This window comes from Temnothorax nylanderi, unplaced genomic scaffold (genome assembly GCF_030848795.1).
Source record: "Temnothorax nylanderi isolate EJ_2023f unplaced genomic scaffold, tnyl_v1.0 TNYL_tig0030_pilon, whole genome shotgun sequence".
NCBI classification, from domain to species: domain Eukaryota; kingdom Metazoa; phylum Arthropoda; class Insecta; order Hymenoptera; family Formicidae; genus Temnothorax; species Temnothorax nylanderi.
The window spans coordinates 839,567-863,421 of NW_027249092.1; the positions used below are offsets into that span (position 1 = coordinate 839,567).

The 23,855-nt window shown below is 38.7% G+C and overlaps 1 long non-coding RNA gene across 1 annotated transcript in view; it reads right to left on the bottom strand.

The window, feature by feature from the left end:
• The window catches only part of LOC139770498 (uncharacterized), a 40,684-nt gene extending 17,598 nt beyond the window's left edge, over window positions 1-23,086 (bottom strand). Inside the window, exons 1-4 of the long non-coding RNA XR_011717776.1 lie at window positions 23,006-23,086; window positions 22,593-22,645; window positions 11,591-11,632; window positions 6,429-6,478 (exon numbers count right to left, since the gene is read on the bottom strand). This is a non-coding gene — a long non-coding RNA (uncharacterized lncRNA). The remainder of the gene's footprint in view (window positions 1-6,428; window positions 6,479-11,590; window positions 11,633-22,592; window positions 22,646-23,005) is intronic.
• Window positions 23,087-23,855: the final 769 nt, after the last annotated feature.

A 23,855-nucleotide genomic window follows, 5' to 3' on the forward strand; every position in this document is an offset into this window, starting at 1 on the left:
CTGCGAAATGCCCCGCGATTCTGATTCTTTTGTTTCTTTCCGTTCTATAACTATTTTATAATTCTGACTATTCTCCAAGTCCGTTTTTTTTTTTCAATTATTTTGCTGTTCCTCCCTTTCTCATATATCAAGCTATCCGACATCTCTTTTATTATTCTCATGAATTGTTAATTGCGTTTTGATTCATATTTCTTTGAGATTCTTTTATCATTAATGAAGATCTCAGCCCCGTTTTAAACGCCTAGTTTAGTTTTAAGAGTAATTAATCCTGTTAGAATTATAACGGATACAATAAAAATCTTTCAACGCGCCGTATCTCTGCGTCAATTACGAGCGTTGCAGGTACTAATTTATAGAGATTCGCCAATAGATACACGCAGTACCGCTCTCCTCGAACAACGAGACGTGTCTTTTTGATTCGATGAGATCATCATTTTGATTACATTCCTGAGTAAAACCCATCGTAACGAGCGTTGCGTGCGTCCGGACCTTCCAATTAAAGCCGCGCGCTTGCCGCATTTCATCGTTTATTTATAGATGCACAGTTATAGCACGCACGCTTTTGCCGTCGGATGCTCACCCTCGTAAACGTGTCGACGTTTCGGAAAATGCATGGCCGCCAGAATTTGCTAAGAGCATAAAATTACGTTTGCACTCCTTTCACTTTACCACTCGGCACTCTAAGGGTGATGTGTCCGTCTAAAATTAATACGAAAATAGTATTAGATCAATGTCAATTAAATAAAGTGTTCACCACAATGCGCGAAGGCGATATAATATGTGGAGGAAACTTGCGTAAGCAAACCAAATTATCTCGGATAACTTTGAATAATTACAAATCCAGAATAAAAGATAAGAACTAAAGAAAAAAAGAAGTTTTAAAGTTAAAAAAAGAATCTCATTCTATCAGTTTACCATGTGTATAAAATTGAAATAAGATGTAATAAAAGTCATTACACACATTTATTTTATAGATTAAAAATATTATAATCTTATTACGTGCGGCGTCCATAAATATTTATGTTATATCCTACTTTAGTCTCTTATTAATTATACGAATAAGTAATATTTATACAATATAAATATCTTTTATGTCTGTGTAGATATAATTATAAAATAATTATATTAAAGCCGATAGCGCAATATGAAAGATTCATCAATTAGATGAATCACGATTCAGTGAGATTTGCGCCTACCATCTCCTCCTAACGATTATTTTGCGATTGCCGCCAGCTGCAGATTAGAACTACCATTTTGGTAGTATAGCGCCGGTCGCTACCCCTAGAATATCGCAGGATAAGAGACTGGACCCAATTAAATAGCCAATAACAAGAATTGTCCAACCAATCGACCTTCCCTTTTTTTCTTTGGAAATTTCAAATGCACGAGATTTACTCGTACTACAGCAATAACATTTTATTAAAGTAGTTAATCGTATACACGCATTGCTTGTATAAAATATTTAATTCTTTTATCGTACTATACATGTAAATATTTAAAACAATAGCGTTTATTGTTCAATTATTTTCTATTATTATTCTATTTTTATTTTTGGATTTGCTTTGACCCCTTGATACAGAATTCAAGCGTAACAGTACTGTCGATTTACGTGACCCTTTAATTCGTGAGGAAAACGTTACTTGAACCACAAATAAATCGTCCGGTAATCAAGCCTAGTCGCTTTCATAGCTTGTAAGAGCACTTGAGGTTCCACTTATGGGTTAACGTGCCTGCCAGGTATATTTTTACATCGATATCTGAAGAGCAATAATTATTCACATTGTGATACGACATCCATATTATGTCAAGAACATTTATATTAAAATATTGGAAACCCGCATGATATATTACGAACTCAGTCTTTATTTTCAATTTGTGCGCGCCGTTATCCTTCAATATTATCTTTTCTAAATCAATATCGCTTGAATTTATTGCACATATTTTGTTGCTAAGAAAATATCTTATTTTTTCGCTTTCCTATAACTTATATCTATAAATAATTAAGTACGATAAACCCGCTAATTAAGATAGAACATTACTTGTCGAGTTGTAGTAATATGAAAAATAACATATCAGATAGCGAACACGCGCGTAATGACATAGAGTATAGACGATTACGAACTCGCTGATTGCAATATTACTTACGTAAATACCTACTAGCAGTGTACGTACAAAGGACATTTCACAGTAGCTTAAGTAGACACGGTTATAGATCGTTCGTTAACATTTCTTACCTATTACCGTCACTATAATAGATATTAAATTATATATTTTATGAACTTGGATACAGCCTATAATGGAGGTACAAATGTTACTCGACGACTATGCATACGTATGGTCCTGTGACCTATACGATACCATTTTTTTCTACCCCTTTCAATGAGATTGCATAAAATATTATATGTATTCTAAGCATTAGAATTTTCTACAAGTAATAATAAACAGTAATCGTCTTAATTTTCTCGCAATTCAGCTAGGAATAAATAATATTTAATAAAAATTATGTTTACATATATTATGGTAAAATTATTTATTAACATATCGGATTTTAATGTCTATATTTAATTTTATAGTATTTTCTTTCTGTCAATGTTTTGTATCATTATATTTATTAACTTTTCCTCAGATAAGGGATGCTTCTAGTCACATCTAAGCGAAAAATGTCAATGTTGCTAAAATGCTAATGTTAATACGGGCGGAATATCTTGCAGTTGCAAGCGATAAATTATTTTGGACAAGCTTCCGAGCAGACCAAAGTGCTCTGGTCTACTATAGCTAACAAACGATACCGTCAATTCCATTTGAAGTCGTTTTACTCGAGTCGCATCAAACGATCTCAAGAGCGCGTTTCAACAGCGTCGCGCGTAAGAGCGCCACGAAATCAGATATCTATGCAAAACTTTGTATCCTATACACACGCATTATACGTATATGTCATAAATGCACACATACACACGTGTATACCTGGAAGCACGAGTGAGATCCTCGGGAAGATAAAAGGAAGAAAATCAGCGGTGCACGTGCAGGCAACCCAAGTCCATGCCTCGTACTTCTTGTCATGCGCTGGCCCACGTTGCTCGGATGCATTAATCACTTCGATGGCGATGCATGAACATGCATTACGTTGCCCTTTACCTCACCGAGCTTCTCTCTCTGTGCAATAGTCACGCGCGCAGCACGAAGATATAAATCTCTAAGACATTATCCCCGAAAACTGAATGTCTCCCAGTGCAGATAATAGATTGAAACCAATTATTTCTATAAGTTTTTGAGCTATCTTAGCCTATTGTAATTGTACGAAATATCAACATGTAGATGATGATATGGATAGGTATAAACGCAACGTATATCTACGCCAAAACAGTTCAGAAATCGGTAATCAGTAACCATTTGCAACCGCTTACTAGGGTGAATCATATTGCGGATATCCTTAAGATTAGAGGAACCGACTATCCTTGCTCGGTACATCTTCTGTGGAATTTAATTGCTAGCATTACGCGAAACAACGGGAGCGTCTTGCGGTTGGTGTGATGCCAGACGCTTGATACAGTGCCGGCGACAAAATGCAACGGCTCCGGAATGAATAATTCAAGTCACCATGGCGAGCTCTGCTCTCGTGCGAGAGCGTCGGGCATTCCTGCACGCATTTGCTCCACGCGATTATAAATCTCGAGACCGCGGGATTATAGCGAATGTTATGCACCAATGAGGACGGGGGATGAGATACGCGACCTTGCTTTATTATATTTTGCTTTGTCGCCAGTCGCTTACCCTCAGCTCCTCCATTTTTATCGCTTTAAAACGCAAAACCGCGAAAATTATTTTTGTGTTTGAACGTGGCGTCCCGCAAATTCTCTAAACAAATATGTCACTGTCACTTCTAGGAAAGTCTGCGCGAAACGATTTTGCTACGGTTGAGACGCCTGAAAGATATAAAATACAATGTGTTATTTTCTTTCAGCAGATAACTTGATGCAGCATACAACTTATTTTATTATAATTTCTTGACAACTATTTTAAATTTAAATTGTAGTGTGCTTCTTTCGCTCTTATTAAAAATGAGCGCTTTATCAAAAATATGTGGTAATTTTTATAAAAATTAGTAGTAATATAATCAATTTATTGCAGAATTACATATATGTAAAGAAAAAAGCGGGTTAAGATATCGATGTAGCGCGCACACGAGTCTATGTGGAGAGATCAATAAAACTGGTATGAGAATTATGACCTTCATCGAGCGATGATGGAGCTTTAATAAATTATTACGGAGCTCAAGGCACATTTATGCCGGAATATTAATTTACTATATTGCCACATATATTTTCGCGCATATTTATCTTGTATCCATATTCTCATAAAATGTAAAATTTATAACCTAAACTAATTACCTAATTAAATCTGCAATAAAGTAACACCAGCCTCAACTAGTCATAAAACTTATATTTCGTCGGGTATGTATTTAGAATTAAGCTTGAACTTCCGTGAATACTGCACATTCGCTGTTTATGTAATTACGTTATTTCTAGACATGTTTAATTAATATTAAATGCAAACCACTACTGATTACTGATAGTGTAAATGCAAGTAAAGCCGTAGAGCGTATTTTAAAACATTTCTACACTGAATATTTCCGTGCAATATTAAGTATCACAGATATCGCGAAGTTGAATTGAAATGATTTTGATTCATAGAATTAAAATAGATAGGATGACATATCTTATTATTATGACATGAGAAAGCTATTGAGACGACTAAACTATTTTTCTTGTCAACTGCGGCTTTACGATGCGGACAGAATGTTCGCTCTGCATATTGTCGCTGATCGAAATTCAAAAGTTTAAAGTAGTGCACACTCAGAGGCGCACAGTGAACACGTCTGAGTGTATCAACAACCCTGAAGCAATTCTCCCTGATAAATAATCGAGTCGCAATGGTCGTTCTCAAGGATAAATCGAGCGGAGCAGGCTCATCCGTCTGCGACGGCAGACACGAAAACGTATAGAGGCGTTAGCTATACGTACAGCAAGAAGGTGAACGCTTGACGCTGTTTATGGTGGTTCGTTATACACTGACGAGGTGCGCGAGGTTATATTAAGGTGGTGGATACGCGACCACGATATCTAAGAGGGGCAGTAGCGATCGTAATTCACGACGAACCGGTGCGTTCCCTCGCGCCATTCTTGGCGAGGTGACACACCGGTGTGTTGGTACCTGGTTCGCGTTGGTCGAAGGTAAGCCCGGATCATATTCTTAACGAGAGTGCTTTACGATCCGAAGGCCCTTTATCTACGGTGGTGTTGTTGGCGTTATCCAAACCGAAAGAAAGTAAGAGAGACGGCGGACAAGAGAAAGAGAAAGAGAGAACCTGAGGAGTTGGTAAGGTGGCCGTGATGTATCTCGCACTTAGCTGTTCCATGCCACGCCATGGTCGGTTAAGTCCAACCTTACGCTTTGTCACGGCATCACGTGTACGCCCGTGTTCAAGATCTTGTCCGTTAGTAATTGTCATCGCCGCATGCATGTAAAGGAGAAGGAAATAGCAATGAGCATGCCCAAGGCACTGGACGTTTACGACAGTGTTGTAGAAAATAGGCTGATCTGATGATAAGAAAAAAGAAGACTTGTAGTTTCTCGACAATTTATAAGGCGTTACAAATTAGAATCGGTGCTGAAAGCGACATGATATATTTTACTTTAAGTAAGAAAATTCAAAATTTTTTTCTGCGTTAAGCATTTCGGATTGTCAATGAAGATTTCTTTCGTGGTAATAAAATTTTTTTAATGATAGATTTAATACGGCAAACTTCTTTTCCAGATTTCTTTGAAATGATCAGTTGAATGATTTATTTCAATTTGATAGCTGCTTAATTCAATCGCTTCAAAAGAACAGTCCCTTTAGTGTCGTTGACATATGGCATTTTCTTATGCGCACGGTCCATACAGTGGAGATACTGTTTTGAAGATTACAAGCCACGCAAGAAACAGCAGCTTATTTCAGAGTGACTCTATCATCTCGTTTTTCTTTCTGTTACAATTTTAATCATGCGTTATACTTTGTACGTTTCTTATTTATTTATAAAAGTTATTTATAAATACATTACGAATTTATAAATATATTTACGAACAAGATATATTTCTTTCTGATTAATATTTTAAATGTGTACGATAAGCATTTGGTGATAATGATTATAATTTTGATTCAGTCGCATTAAAATACTGTATATCGCTGACTATGTTTTCTCGATAATTGGGAGACACGTTAATCTTGTTATCTTTACGCATACTGGATGCTACCCTTGTGACTCATCAATTTATCTTCCTCAGCCACTTATTCAAATGAGAAGCTCGCTCGGGAAACGATATGATAAAGAGATAATTCAATACATGGTCGTTGCCTCGAAATGATTAAAATAAAAATAATAACTCACCGGCCGATGTGCAACAGCGGAGTTCTAAGTTGTTGATCCCCTGCGTCGATCTGTAACATAGAAAATATTTTTACATTAAAGCCGTGTCTAAAATAATAATCAATATTTCAGGTAAATAATTATCGCGCCAGCGGTTTCATATTTCCGCATTAACTCGTTCGCATAATTAATGAGTGCAAGTAATATTATACGACCGTGCGAATAAGAGAGACGCGACGTTCGCAATGTCTCTTCTTGCATATGCCGGAGCTGGATCGAACTTCGAAATTGCGCCGGAGTTAAACGGTATCGTACGAGTTAATGAGTATCATGTAATGGACGAAGTCGCGCTTGAGAAATTGGCTGAATCTGCCATCCGTCACAGGACTGGCAGGACAGCGAAATAATAAATGCACAACAACACTACTCACCCCACGGTTGCTCCGCCGTCGCCCGATGCCTCCCAGGCCCCGTTCTCCTCTCCTCGATCCTCCTCCGTTGGTCCATTGTCGCACTCACTCACGACGCGACGACGTTCACGAGCGAAAATCGACGATATCGTCTCTTATGATCGCGCGACACTAAAGGCACGGCACTCCCGGTATTAATCTCGCGACGCGGCGCGTACTTACTTAATTACACGGCGACGGAAGAATTACGTCGCGGTCGGAGAAACTACGAACGAAACTATACGATCCGCTTGACCCCATGACGCCGCGCCGTGACATCCCGCGATTCCCGCGCGCAAGTAGACGCGACAAGTGAAGCGAAGGTGGCGGAGAGAATTTCGTAAATCGCGCACGGCCAACTTCACTCGCCAGGAGCAACTGTCTCGAGAACGCGATTACGCGATTACGCGACTTTGATTAACTATGACAACTATGTCATGTGCAATTAAATCATCGATTTTTATGAACATTATGATGTCTGTCCTCCACGATCGCCAAATCGTCAAACACGATTAAATATGAGGTTAAATCGTTAATAGATACTGTCGCTAATTAAACACGTCGCGGCTCGCGGCGGCACTCGATTCAGGATCCACTCGTATTCTTTATAAATTCCTCGAAGCACATGAATTAAATGAACTTTCGATATATCACAGTTTTTCGCAAGCTAAACAATCGGACTCGGCGACACCCGGCGATTCGTGTATTTACTCCGCGATTTATGCGATATGGGAGCAGGAACGCGGGGCGCGCGGCGCGGAAGTAACGACGTCAGAACGGGCCACAGGCGCCGCGGTAAACATGAGTAGTGGGGATAGAGTGGGGGTAAGGTGAATACACACGGTGCGCGCCGCGCGGTCGCCGCGGTCGGTTAGTTCGGTATGCCGGGTACGCCGGGTATGCGTATCGCATAAAGCCTACCCCTCTCTATCCCCACTGCTCATGTTACCACGGCGCCCGCGGCCCGTTCTGATTTCTGATGTCGTTGCTCGCGGATCGCACATCGCAGAGTAATATAAGTACGAATCGCCAGGTCCGATTATTCAGATTACAGAAAAGTGTGATACATCGAATGTTCATTTAAGGCCGGTTCTACAATCAGTCGTATGTCGGATGGCCCAATGAGATAATTTCTTTTTCGATAACGAATTTTTCTCATTGGACCATCGGTTACGTTCCGACATCCGAGGTATAAATCGCATTCGATTATACATTCTTTCGGATAATCGGTCTCACTTTTCTCAACCGTCAACTTGACTCGCGTCTTGCGTTGTGTCGCGCAGCTTCAGAATAGAATTTCCGTCGTTTTCGGAACGGATAAAACGGATAAAGAACCCGAAATCAAGGCCATCACACACAAAATGCATAGCTTAGCATAAGACCAATAAGCATCCAGCGTAAAGTCGCCATATTGATTTACATAAGATGTTCATTGGTTCAGCGCGACGGTTTTATGCTATGCTTAAGGCCATTGCACGTAACAAAGTTTTAGTCATAATCATAAGGCCGTAAGAAAATAGACCAATCACAGTCGATTATTCTCTTTGAGCTCGAAGAATAATCGAGTGTGATTGGTTTATTTTCTTACGGCCTTACGATTATGACTAAAACTTTGTTACGTGCAATGGCCTTGCAACCTATGCAATTTTGTGCGATAGCCCTAATATATCGAATGTTTATTTAATACATGTGCTTCGCGGAATTAGATACGGATGCCGAGGTATGTCGCATTCGATAATAGTGACTTTCTATTACGTTCTTTTGGACGGTTGATTTCGCTTTTCCCAACCGTCAACTTGATTCGCGTCTCGCCGTCTCGCGTCGTGTCGCTCGACTTCAGAATGAAGTGACCGGTGACCGTCGTCCATCGTTTTCGGAACACGGATAAAGGGATCGAACGGACTCTACATCGAGTGACGCCGCGACGTGTTAGCGACTAGCGACAGTATATCTGTCAACAATAATTTAATCTCATATTTAATCGTGTTTGACAATTTGGCGATCGTGAGAAATAGACACAATGTTTTGATAAGTCGATAATTTAATTGCAGTTAACCAAAATCGCCTTGTAATTGATAAAGTAGCGATCGTATTATTTTCGGTTGGCATGTTCCGCGGATATTTCTCTTTGATCTTTGATTTTAATTCATCAATTTATTCCTCTTACGTCGCTTATATTGCAACACGTAAAAGTAATCTCGATGTTATTTGTTGTTCAAAGTGCGAAAAGTACAGGTGTAGGAGGAGCAAGTAGCGTCCTCGCGACAATTGCTCTTGACGAGTTGGAGTGAAGTTGGCCGCGCCGGCCGCGGCCCGCGCGCGCGATTTGCTAAATTCCGCCCGCCATGTTAGATTCACTTGTCGCATCTACCTGCGGGACGACGTGGTGGACGACATCGTCACGGCCGTCATGTCGCACGGGCGACAAGCGGATCGTATAGCTTTTCCGCCGTAATTCTTTCGTCGCCGTATAATTAAGGCTGCGTTCGCGCTTTGGGCGCTTTCGTGCTGAAAACGTCAGTCCTCGCGTCAGTCTATCTTTATTGCATATTACATGTTGAAAAAAGATGGAGTGATGCATTCAGCACGAAAGCACCCAAAGCGAACGTAGCCTAAGTGTAATTAAGTACGCGCCGCGTCGCGAGATTAATACCGGGAGTGCCGTGCAAAGTGTCGCGCGATCATAAGCGACGATATCGTCGATTTTCGCGAGTGAATGAGTCGCGTTGCGTCGTGAGTGAGTTTTAAGTGCTCCGACGGAGATGCGACAACGGATCAACGGAGGAGGCTCGAGGAAAGGAGAAGGAGGCCTGGGAGGCATCGGGCGACAGCGGGGCAACCGTGGGGTAAGTAATTATTTATTTATTCATTTATTTTGCTGTCCTGTCATTCCTAGCGGATTTCCGTCTCTTTTTCAAGCGCGACTTGATTCGCCCATTACGTGTGATATTGTAAACGTGTACGACATTGTTCGTACAATACCGTTCGAGGTTTAACACCGGCGTAATTCCGCAATTTCGGTATTCGATCTCTGGCATACGCGAGAAGAGATTACGTCGCGTCTCTCTCTCTCTCCCTCTCTCTCTCTCTCTCTCTCTCTCTCTCTCTCTCTCTCTCTCTCTCTCTCTCTCTCTCTCTCTCTCTCTCTCTCTCTCTCTCTTTCTCGCTTATTGCTTTCTCTCCCTTGCATTTTAAAATCAGATATCTATTAGAATAATGTTTTACTTCATATAATTATTTACTTCAAGTATCGATTGGACCCTGCTTTAATGTAAATATATTTTTATGTTACAGATCAACGCAGGGTTACTTACAACTTACAACTCCGCTGTTGCGCATCGGCCGGTGAGCTCTTCCTTCCTTTCTTTCTTTTTTTTTTTTTTTTACTAAATCTTAGCGCGCATTGAGAGAGATTCGCTGAATTTATGAGACTTTGGATTTAGGAATGAGAAACTCGGCGAGGAATTAGCTTACTCGAGCAGTTCTTTGGACTACGAGCGAATTTTGTGAACGGGGGAAGATACATTTCCAGTAATTAGCCGCTCTCACGACTGCGAATTTATGTATAGGTGGCCATTTATTGAGAGATAGAGGCTACGGTCAACGTGACACTACAACAAATGCTTTGGAGCGTTCTTCTTCTTCTTCTTTCTTCATTGAAAGAAAAGAGAAGAGGAATGCTTCGAAGCATTTGTAGCGTCACGTTGACCGTAGCCAGAGTCATTTGCCGATTTCGCGGCAAGATCTATCAGATAAAATCGTGACGTGCAGTTAGTCGAACTGATTGCTGTGTCGCGTCGTTGATCGCGACCGTGCATCGTGTCGGAATTTTATTCGGGATGCAGCTCGTCGACGACGAGCGGGCTAGCGCAATATTGCCCCCCCCCCCCCCCGTAATCAGGCTCCTAAAAGCGAGGTTTACGGCCGGCGAGCTTATGCAAAAACCCAATCATATCCGCGTATAACGCGGCGGGAGAAAAATAGCGTCACGTAGTGAGCGCTCGGGTGTCGCATAAAATTCCGGATCGAGGACAGGGATTTTCGTCCGATCGAATAACTGAGTCGTGGATTTATATGTTATAACTTAATGGTGACAACGAGAGAAGCAAGCATCGATTGCTCGCTCTTTATTGCTTTATTTTAATCAGGTGTTTCTGAGACGCGACGAGCGCGTGATTCATCTACACGCGTCGTTGTGCGATTATAAAATTGTTACCGGACCGGACGAAAATATCGGTTCGATTCCGGTTTCGGTACATTAAAATACTTAATAAAGGTTTCAGTTTCTGTTTCGGTTTTCTAGCTAACAAAAGTATCAGTATTGCGCAAATTACAGTTTTTTCGGTTCCGGTTTATTAAATTTTTTTTGTGGCGGTCAGCTGTCCACCACGAGCGCGCGACGGTACGCACGCACCGCGGGCAGTATGACAGGAGGCGCGCGGCGCGGCGCGGGCGGTAGCACGGTATCGATCGATCGTATGACGTTTACTCGATTCTTACCTATCCTTTTGCCATTTTTAGATTGTATGATTCTGTGTTAACTCTCTTCGCGCGCACGTCACACTCTTAACACATACGACAATATTTTATATCATAAATAACACATTAGCATGAAGAAAATGGATTGAATGTTAAAAAATATCTCAATTATTGCACACAATCTTATAATAAAAAAATTGAGAATCATTTAAAGCTCTCAAACCACGAGTACGTGAATTGAAATGAAAAACTCACCGGCTGAGATGCGCAACGGCGGAGTTGAAACCCTGCGTTGATCTGCAACATAGAAATATTTTTATATTAAAATAATGTCCAAGAGAAAGATAATCTTCAAGTAAATAATTATCGCGTCCGTGAAATTTTTGAAACATTTTAATAGATCAGATTTTTAAATGCAAGAAACGATTGCGGCTGTATAATTCCACATTAACTCGTTTGCATAATTATTCGCGAAAAATCATGCAAGTAATATTATACGACCGTGCAATTTGCGAATAAGAGAGACGTGAAGCGTCGTCTACAATGGGAGCAGGAGTATACAGTAAGACGTAAGCAGTAAGTTATTGACTATTGGGGGGGACTAATGGGATTTTTGCAATTCAAGAATAATCGACTATATATATACTTGTTTCTTTATCTGTATTTTTGTTTTTTCTGAAGTAACAGTCCTTGTTTGTATGATTATTTTTCGTACATATAGTGCATGTCCTCTTGGCCTGGTTTTTGTTGCACGTTTTTGCTAAATGTCCTGTTTTGTTACGTCGTTATTACAGTCATACGTAAATGAGACGATTATACGACGTTTATGCGAAACACGATCGGAAGCGCATTGGAAATAGCTTTCGTCAGTATTCACGTATCCTCGTGCGCGTCATGCTCGGTGCAAGGGCCGTGAGAGCCGTTAACGTTCTTCTCATAAATATATTCGCATTTCGAGAAACGTCAGGATATTTGCAAACGAGGCTCTCATAAATTAAAGCTCGGCAAGCAACCAGCCTAGAAAATTTGAATTTCTTCTCCTTTTACGCGTGCGAGAGGTTTCTCCGGAAGATCATTCACCCTCTACACGTGCATGCGGATAAGATCCTATGAATACATACCTAACGTTAGCTAATTTGCATATACGAGAGAAACCTATCGTGTATATTGTGTACATATATATGTACATACATATATACACACACGGTGTTTCACAATTCGCATCGTTAACTTGAATAGCAATATTCCCGAACTCAACTAAAAATAAAAATCCTAAATCAAATGTCCAACGAGACAACAATAATTCTTAAATGAGAAACGTTTGAAGTTGACGAATTAATTGTTGTTTAAAAGTTGACGTGTTTTTTTTAGTTTTATATTTAACCACCCCCTATAAAACACTACTTATTGATGTTCTATTATAATGGAATAATTTCGGAACACCCTATACGCGTTCGTTTTCGAAGCAACCTACGTACAAATGCTGGACCGACAGAACATCGCTCACGGCGCCCCCTTAGTCCTAAAGCGCTATGTTACAAGGGTTGGGGGGCACTTACTTCGTTCTCGTACTCTTGTACCTTTGTTATCCACTCCCCATTTATCCTTCATGCGCTCCTCGCATATACGCTATCCTACGTGTACGCTATCCTCTTTCTTTTCTATGTATAATCGGGGAGCTGCGAGAGCGTCATTACGCCGGGCCAGTTGAAAACGGAGTTGGCGGAGCTGCGGTCGAGATAGTCCGCCGTAGCGGTGTCACTCTCTTTAGATATGGCGAACAATTTCCGGTTTTATGAAAATTCAAAGAGGCGGACCTGTTGAATACGCGAAAAGTTCGGTCGTCAAATTCTACAAACTTTCTTAGAGCTAATCGCGAATAGACGGCACTTTCTTTGTAGTTCTAGGAGTCCTAATATGCATTTTGACTGCAAAGTAGAATGAAAGAATGAGAAACAAAAGGATACGCGGTGCAAGAACTTTGAAATAGTTGACACGCGTTTCGCAAGTTATATCTCTAAGGAATTGCTTTTCTTTTGAAAATGATAAAATCTCAAGTGTAATACGACAGCAATATACATTTATCCCGGAACGTATTCAGTAGTTCGGTGTACGAGAAAGCCGTTGCTTAGGTGTCAACTTGGGTGTAGTACATTTTTACGGTGGGATCACAACATCAGTGACAGGTGAACTACGTTATTTTCCGAGTTATTTTCTAATGCTGACTACCTGTCCGTTGGTTTACGAGGCAATAAAATCTACGTCACAATACTGGAAGCCGTCTCGCGCGATGGGTCGATGTATTACTGGTGCAAACGCCACCACTTTATATGACGGATTCACACAGGTCGTAAAATTAAAGACCTGAACAAATTTACGACCATTTCAAACGCCGCAGAATTTAGGATTTCAGTCGCGCGCGCCTTTCTTATAGCTATTAAAAGAAAATTTAACGCCATTAAAATCTCATTAAACTCTTTTATGCGTTTATTTAAGTAGTAATACAACGCATGGAATAAATATTGATTATTTTGATCAAATAATTTACGTAGCACCTAATAATTCAAATAGAAAATATGTTATGAGAAAAATATTATGTGCAAAAGTAAAGAATGTGTTACGTTTTTATTAACAAACTGCTTGAGTACAATGATCTCTCTAAATCTGAATCAGTGAATAGTACTGCTGAATCAGTGAATAATCACTAATATCAGTGACTATTCACTGATTCAGATTTAGAGAGATAATTTCTAAATATACTTAAGCCAATGTGTTTTAAAAATATATTTTAAATTACATTTTGTATACAATGCTTCTATCTGTGTTTATTAAAATCTTTGAATTATCTCTCTAAATCTGAATCAGTGAATAATCACTAATATCAGTGACTATTCACTGATTCAGATTTAGAGAGATAATTTCTAAATATACTTAAGCCAATATGTGTTTTAAAAATATATTTTAAATTACATTTTGTATAATGCTTCTATCTCTGTTTATTAAAATCTTTGAAAACTATTCTAGTATTATCATGGCTTATTTATAACGGTGATACACTGTTAAATATTAAAGGATGAAATTTAAACTATTGTAATACATTGAGTTAAATAATACTTTGTTATTTTTAACTACCGTGTGTATCGAAATTTATTATTTTAACAGTATTATTTAACTCCATTGATTCAATTAAATTAACGATATATTGAGTAGAAGTGGCGACCTATAGAAATGGTTAAAAATGACTCAAGTTGAGTATAATTTGACACTACAAATTTAACAACGTAAGATGCTGTTCCCAAAATTAGAATAGACTTGTCACGTCTTATTAAAATTTAAATTAAACAGAGAAAGAGAGAGAGAGAGAGAGAGAGAGAGAGAGAGAGAGAGAGAGAGAGAGAGAGAGAGAGAGAGAGAGAGAGTTTTCAAGGAGAGAATGTAAACGATTGAGATCGAGAAAGCAGGGATGGTGGTGCATTCAGGCATTATGGCTGCCGCTCCTTGAGTTTGGAGGGTCCGCGATGAACGGCTAGCAAGGATGTAGAAGGCTCCAACACAGTTGGAGGGGAGTTGCGGATCGAGAACATCCATCTTCCCCCGCTACTCGACCCATCCCCTATCCCCCATGCTCTGCTCTCAGCGATGTGCAGGCAGGGTTCACCGTACCGGCATACATCTCCTGTCCAAGTCCCCCTTCGTCTTCTCCTTTACTTAAGTTAACTTTATACTCCTTCCGTCTCTTTCTCGGCTCTCTCGCCAGACCCTTTTTTCCTTGCGATACTCTCTTGCCTTAAGAACGAAAGGCAAGCTACGAAACAAGCATCGCCGAAGAAAACACAAACTTAATCCTACACGTGATTCATCTGGGCAACCATAGATCTGGATTATCTACCATCATCTGCATCTTTATGAGTATCTACTCTGTCCTGATTGCGCGTATTCCACACGCTCGTATTCAGGCGTAGGAAGTAATACTATCGAAGGGATAAATCGGCGAAAGGTATCCTGCAATATTATTTTGGAACTGTGTACGAAACGGTAAAAATGATTGTTAAGAATAAAATTTTATCGCTAACTTGCTCAACATTTTGTCTCTAATAAATATTTCTCATGTGATTCATTTACTCCGAAATATCTAAAGAAAGAGGAAGCTACGGAAACCGATAAAGGGCTGTATCAATAGTCATACAAAAAAGTAATAGAAAATGTCTATCAAGTTGTAAATATTCTTAGTAGCACTAATATTATGAGAAATGACTCTTTATGTTCAAAGAGTACCTCAATTTTACCTTTAATACGGTTTAAGATTACTGTCGAACAACGAATGAGTCTCGAACATATATCGCGCGACAAAAGGCACGATTCTGTATCGTTAGCTCGATCATAACTGGTTATATAATCGGTGCTTTGTTACACAGTTGCCTGCGGTTTGGATAAAGTGAAATCGTTATACCTAAAAGAGGAGGAGCACGACAGTTCTTCATCTTTTCACTCTTTCTTGCTTCTCTTTCTTTGTTTCTTAGTTCTTCCGCCAATCGCCCGCCGCCGTAGCTCCTTGAATGCGGTCTTCATCCTACAGGGAGGCTAAGTGCCGTTCAAAGCCCGATTCTCTCACCTGCCACGATGGTGATCGCTGATTAATTCGCGATTGGTCGTTGGAGTTATGCGTCGATCGACGATCCGCAAATTATCTATTCATCGCGTAATAACAGCGATGTGCTTCGAGAGTGATCGTGTTCTTTTCTTTCTATCCTTCTCTTTCATGTTACCTTTCCCATTCATTTCCTTGTCGATCAATTACTTTCCATGCTCCCTTTTGATTCTTTTATCCACTATACTTCTTGTTCATTGCCATCTTTTTAATTTAAAAACAAAGATACGATAATATATGTGATAATATATGTGAGTGTCTATTGAGCTTTTATTCGATCAGGATGCATTTAACACTTAATATTAATAGCTAAACGGCTTTTTTATTTCCGTTTCTTTACTTGCTCATGTATTTGTGCGAATGTTTGTTTTTTAAGGCCAGATTAAATAAAAAAAATATTTTTAAAAATGTTAGAAGATTTAAAACATATGACTAAAATTTCATTTTGTTAATTGTCTGTATGTATAGTACCTATATATTATATTAAAAGTGATTAACATGCATCAAAGCGTATTGTTATTTTCTAGTTGGTTTTCCACTTGCAATAGGTGCAGTTTAGTCAACATTCGGAAGCCATATCATTTTATCACGGCCATTCAAACCCCATTAGCCGTGCAGTAGAGATACCGCACATGTCTATATATATGTATATATGCCTAGTCTGCATCCAGCTTTTCTACCGGGTGATCAAATAAATATTCCGATTGTGTAATAAAATAATTAACTTGATTCCTAATTTCTAATCCTTAGTAAACAAATGCAATTTGGCTTAATTATTGCTTCAATACAATGTTATCTATACTACATTTCACATTCGACTAATATTGTAATGATTTTAACGTATTATGAGATATCAGTGGCTAATATTGTACAATTACTTTTGCAACTAGTAAAAGAGATTTTCAATCATATGCACAATATATCAAATGTATTAAATTCTGGATTAATCAGAATTATGTAAGAAATAGAGCGCGATGTAATATTTTACATAATCAGATCTATGCTTTATTAGGTTTAACGAAACATTTCAATGAATTGGAAGCATTATGCTATATATTGAATTTATTATCGAAATTATTACAAGCGTTAAAGTATTACATCTGATAGATCTCATTTTTATCTATTATAAAATATATTTTTATTATTTTTGTAGTGAAGAGAAAAATAAGTGCATTAGTGTCATTAAAATTGTCTATATAATCGTAATATTAGTTTATAATGGTGATAATTACGCTGTAAGTATAATTCAATAACAAGGCGTCGATAAAAATAAAATATTTTTAAATGTATAGAGTCTTTACACCATTGAATTCTTAACAAAAAAATTTGATAAATCGCTAATCTCCTGGTAATTTTACAATATTTAAGTCAAGAATTTTTTGGGTTTATATTATATTATGTAAGTCCCAAAAATAAAATATTGGCTATGTATGAGTGGTTAGTGAAGAAACTTTGGCATCAGCCATGATACTATGGCGATGATAATGGGGAATTCAGGCAGGAGTGGGGCTGACTGCTCAAGGCCGACTTGTTGGTTGCCCAAAGCAGGCCCAAAGTGGGGTCTTCGTTCAGAGTAGGGATTCCACATGTCTCCTCTTTTTCTCTCTATCTCTCTCTTTTTCCTTTAAGTATCATAACAGAGACCAGCATGCGCTGAAAGCTGGTTGCGTGTAGTTACCACCAAGGAATGTATCGTCTACCAATTGGTAGCAAATGTTGATGGTCGAAGATAGAATTATAAGCAGTTATTGAACATGCATGAGCATGTACCTGCTACTACTTCGCTTTTGCGTGTGATGTTTTTAGAAAATTTTAATTTTTTATAATTTACTTCTCTCTCTCTCTCTCTCTCTCTCTCTCTCTCTCTCTCTCTCTCTCTCTCTCTCCTCTCTCTCTTTGTCTCATCTTCGTAAATTAATTTTTTGTAAAATGGATATTTTGTGTATAGAAATATATGCTCTCTAATTGCTAGAAAAACGATGGCATTAAAAATAATTTACATGCAATAGACTAAAATTATATAAAACGTTAATAATAATATATTTAATAATGCGTGCTCTATTGCACAATGACAAAACATGTATCCGCGAGATAATGACGTAATTTTAGCGCTGCTTCCTCACTTGGCGCAGATATTCGGCAGAATCTCGTCCCGCGATTGTCTCGAGAGCCCAACGACTGCGGTTTAGGAAATAGTGTAGGATCGTAAGGAGAATTAGGCGTCTGAAATAGCAAGGCACGTAGCTCCTTAACGACGTCTCGAAAAGTTCGTGATTTTACTGAACTGCCGAAACAATCAATGAAAGAGACGCAGAAAGAAAGCTAATCTTTGCTTTATATTAAGCGGTATACATATAATACTAATTATTAGAAGAATATATTTTTGTTAATCTTATACAATAAAAGAAATTGCAAATATAGTTATAAATCTTAATTAAATTAGCAATTTTAATTCCTAGTAGAAAATATGATTTAACTTAACTATAGCTTCAATGTAATATTATCTGCTTATTTTATGTCTTGAATGTTATTAGATAAATCTTAAAATCTCTCTCTCTCTCTCTCTCTCTCTCTCTCTCTCTCTCTCTCTCTCTCTCTCTCTCTCTCTCTCTCTCTCTCTCTCTCTCTCTCTCTCTCGGTAAATATATTGCAATTGTCTATATAAAATATTTGGCTTTATCGAAACTATAATTAAAATGAAATAAAGTAACGATTTCTTTTAATTTAATCATGCAATCGATTTTATAATAATTATTTTAAAAAGAAGAAAAAAACATTTAATTTAATTCCAAAAATATGTATTTCTTTTATTTTCGTTAATGTAAAAATATAATATTACTCTTCTGTTCTGCTCGCGGATATTGCAAGAAGCTTCCTTCCGGAATATTTCCGGATAGGCCATTAATTCAATACCAAAGCTATACTTGTCAGACCAACCGACGAGGGATTGAAACGCTTCGGCGGTCACTCGTCGTCTCGAAGATCGAGTGAGGGAGAGAGAGGAAAGCCATTTCTCTCGCCGGAAGCTAGACACCCCGAGGTCTCCATTTCTATCGACATACGACGACGTGCCACGTCAGCGCGGATCGTCCACCCTTCTCCGGCTTTTCGTCAGTTCAAACGCCCGCTCTGATATTTATTTTCATCGTTATTTCCGTCAACGCTTCCTCGACATAGACATAGGTGCTCTAGATCTACAAGACACTCTGAACCCATCTTGGAACCGAACATATAGATCCATCGACCGATCCAATATCTAAAGAGCTTCGGTGTCTCTAGCAATGAGATATTTGGAATACTAACTGATATATTCATAGATGAAAAGATATCAAAACAGAATATCGGAGAAAATTATGGAACGTTATTCGGTACAATCTGTCTTTTTCTTTTACATGAGAAGAATTATCTAAGCAGAGTTTAGATTGATTATACAATAAATTTATTACTTATATAAAAATATTTTAAAATCAATTCTAGTTAATGTACAATGTAATTTTACAGTTAAATAGAACATTAGATAATTATGCAGAACACTAATCGTAAATAAAGTATTGAAATTTTGAAATTATTAGATGCAAAATGAGTTAAACTGACAAAGTGCGTTAAAATCATGTTCGGAGCAAGAAAATATATTCATATTTAAAATGGGCGTGTCGCAGCGGGCACCAAAGGTTCATTGCACCATTTGCCGGCATGATCGCCATTTACCACGAAATTACAGACCGATCCACAAGCAAGTTGATCGAGAGCATTGATTAATATCCGAGTTAATATCGTAAGATTATCTTTAGGACGAAAATCGTTCGTGACGCTCAACAGGCAGGGTCTGCGCAAGATGATTTTCTCAATTGCTCTCAAAAACATGATTGACAGTCTATCATTCTACAACGTTTCGAGATACAATCTAATCGGGCTTTTATCTTAATTTAAACCCTTCCATCTTAAAGATTTTCAATCAAGAAATATTTATCTCTGATGTATTATACGATAATTTAAGGTTTTTTCGATTTTATTTAAAGTTATTATTTTGTATTAATAATTTATCTAATTGTAAGTAACAACGAGTTAGTTATAAGATATTTCATTAAAGAGTAAAATAATTTTCATGTTCTTTTTCCTTATTAGTTTTATATTATTTTTCAGTGGATTTATTCTTTATTTATTCCTAAGATAAGTTCAGCAACATTTTTTTGCAATATTCGTAATGCTCTTTACTTTTCACTACTACTGATATAAACTTCATGCATTGTTTAATAGAAAATATCGTTAAAATGAGCACATTTGAAAGAGTTTCATCATATTATACTGCTCTTACTTAATTCAATACATACAGAGCGTTTGCTATGGGACATTAGGCACATTAGAAGGTCATATTTCGCACGGATTAGGAAAACAGAGGTACATGGATGTCGGAGAATCTCAAGCCGTGCGAGTGTTTCGAAAATTTTCTTCGGGCCATCAGTCTCGCGTATAAAAGAGCGTCCGTGGCATGAGAATGGTGGGCGACGGCGGAAGGTGGTATTTGTGCGGGCCAAACGACCTAAATAGAGAACAAACAGCGAGGGTGCACACATAGAGAGAGAGAGAGAGAGAGCGAGAAAGAGAGACTAACGCGAGAGAAAAAGGGAGGAGGAGGACATCGATAGCGGACAGGAGGACGAAGGGTAAAGGGCGAGAGAAAAGGGAGGAAATGGCGCGCGTTACGGAGAAATGGCGCGGAAACTGGGGATAGTGACGGGCAATGGGCGACGGTCGACTCCTCTAACCGAACGAAAACTTGAATCGGAGGAGATCGTGGGAGGACAACCACTCCCCGTGTGATCTCTGTGCAAACCGTACCACAGCGGTACGTACCATGGAAAGAGGACAAAGAAGGAAACGAACTGGGATACCTTACGAACAAGAATCGCGGAAGGGACCAAGGGAGGCCCTGTGAGCGGAGACCATGTGAAAACGCGAAGAAAGAGATCGTCGGTCTCTCTTCCCGACCGGGTCCCTTTCTTTACCTTTCTTTCCCTTTCTTCGCTACTTGAACTGCGCGCGGAAACCGTTCGCGGGATTAAACTGACTTCGCCGACTTGCTGACGGCCTCCGGAATTCCTATCGCGAAGGCCAGTAAAGACCTTCTGTTCTTAATGGACCGCAAGTAACGAGTCTCGCTGTTTTGTAGCTGGCAATTCGACCTTGAGATTAACACAATCGCTTCTCGTTAATCCGCTCGATTCCGACTGCTCGCATTTCTGGTATGAATTTTGCACTTAAGTCTGTTTCTTTATGTTGTCACCTCAATTATTACAAGATTTAAATAAAGCAATAAGAAGTTTATATGCTAAAAATTTCATGTGAAAGTTTAACAACTTTATAGTTAAAATTTCCAGAATGCAGATAATAAAATATTGTTAAATAAATGGTAAAAGTAAGCGAATAGAATTGTTAAAAAAATTCGTATAATTGTATCGTTTCTTCGAATCATAAGGTACATAGCACATGTAGTAATCGTGCTGACATCTAACGGAAATCACGATAACTTGGCCGTACTAGTTCAATTTACATTTAAAAAAAGCAATTGTTGAAAAATTGTGTCCAATAAAAATGTTATAGATAAAATACTCAAACTATATATATCTTAAATAGCAAATCATAAACGATTAGATCGGTATCGATATAATTTTTTGAGCGCAGGTGCTTTAGTGGTCAACACATAATCACATTTTATGTGCAACATATAAATATATTCAGATACATAGGTAGGCGGTATATGTAACGTTTAAAATTTATGGTACTAACATGGCATACAGACGTATTAAATAAATATTTAGTACGTCTGAGCAATGAATTACACAATTAGTTATTTGTAAAATAGAAATTTTTATTTAATTTCTCTCGAGAAATTTAGTATGTTTTATATCAGTTTATGCATAACGTGTTTCTAAAATAATATTTTCGATAAAAATTAATATTTTCGATTTTTTGATAACGTAGTATGATAGAATAATGAAATTAATTGAGTGGCAAATTAATAATAAAATGATTGGTTCGTAGGAGCGCCAAAGTAATTTACATGCATATATAATTTACATGCATAAGCTTATTAGCGAGTTATATATATAGGCTGAATGTGTTTTGTTATCACTACAAGTATAATGACTTAATAAATTTATTATTATTACAATCAAGAATCGCGGATGTGCAGATGTGCACCTTGCTTATAAAATAAAGTCTCGCGACATAAAGGGTCCTCGAAGGTCTTTAAAATGCTGGCGATCGTAACGAACCGTCGCAAATGGCGATAGATTTAATTAAGATTGCAAAATGTGCCAATTATAAATTAATTGCGCGGTAGCGTTACTGTAGTAACATGGGTTTTAACATCGTTATATCTTAACAGCATATCAAAGATACGTATCATTTGTCAGTCCCATTTAGGTATCACTATCACTGAGGCGCGTAACCTTGTGTAATAAAAAGCCGGCAGAGGATTATAATATAATGAATTCGTTCATTTGTAATATACGTTACGTTACGTTAATTATCTTTTATTTTATTTACGTTTGCAAAAAAAATTTTTACAAATCTATTGCCTCGCATTGAAATAAAAAAATAACTCACCGGCCGAGATGAGCAACAGCGGAGTTGTAAAGTTGTTAATCCCCTGCGTCGATCTGTAACATAGAAAATATTTTTACATTAAAGCCGTGTCTAAAATAATAATCAATACTTGAAGTAAATAATTATCGCGCCAGCGATTTCATATTTCCGCATTAACTCATTCGCATAATTAATGAGTGTAAGTAATATTATACGACCGTGCGAATAAGAGAGACGCGACGTTTGCAATGTCTCTTCTTGCATATGCCGGAGATAGATCGAACTTCGAAATTGCGCCGGAGTTAAACGGTATCGTACAAGTTAATGAGTATCATGTAATGGACGAAGTCGCGCTTGAGAAATTGGCGGAATCTGCCATCCGTCACAGGACTGGCAGGACAGCAAAATAATGAATGCACAACAACACTACTCACCCCACGGTTGCTCCGCCGTCGCCCGATGCCTCCCAGGCCCCGTTCTCCTCTCCTCGATCCTCCTCCGTTGGTCTATTGTCGCACTCACTCACGACGCGACGACGTTCACGAGCGAAAATCGACGATATCGTCTCTTATGATCGCGCGACACTAAAGGCACGGCACTCCCGGTATTGGGAGTCATGAGGTCAAGCGTCATGGGGTCAAGCGGATCGTATAGTTTCGTTCGTAGTTTCTCCGATCGCGACGTAATTCTTCCGTCGCCGTGTAATTAAGCACGCGCCGCGTCGCGAGATTAATACCGGGAGTGCCGTGCCTTTAGTGTCGCGCGATCTTAAGAGACGATATCGTCGATTTTCGCTCGTGAACGTCGTCGCGTCGTGAGTGAGTGCGACAATGGACCAACGGAGGAGGATCGAGGAGAGGAGAACGGGGCCTGGGAGGCATCGGGCGACGGCGGAGCAACCGTGGGGTGAGTAGTGTTGTTGTGCATTCATTATTTTGCTGTCCTGCCAGTCCTGTGACGGATGGCAGATTCCGCCAATTTCTCAAGCGCGACTTCGTCCATTACATGATACTCATTAACTCGTACGATACCGTTTAACTCCGGCGCAATTTCGGAGTTCGATCTAGCTCCGGCATATGCAAAAAGAGACATTGCGAACGTCGCGTCTCTCTTATTCGCACGGTCGTATAATATTACTTGCACTCATTAATTATGCGAACGAGTTAATGCGGAAATATGAAATCGCTGGCGCGATAATTATTTACTTCAAGTATTGATTATTATTTTAGACACGGCTTTAATGTAAAAATATTTTCTATGTTACAGATCGATGCAGGGGATCAA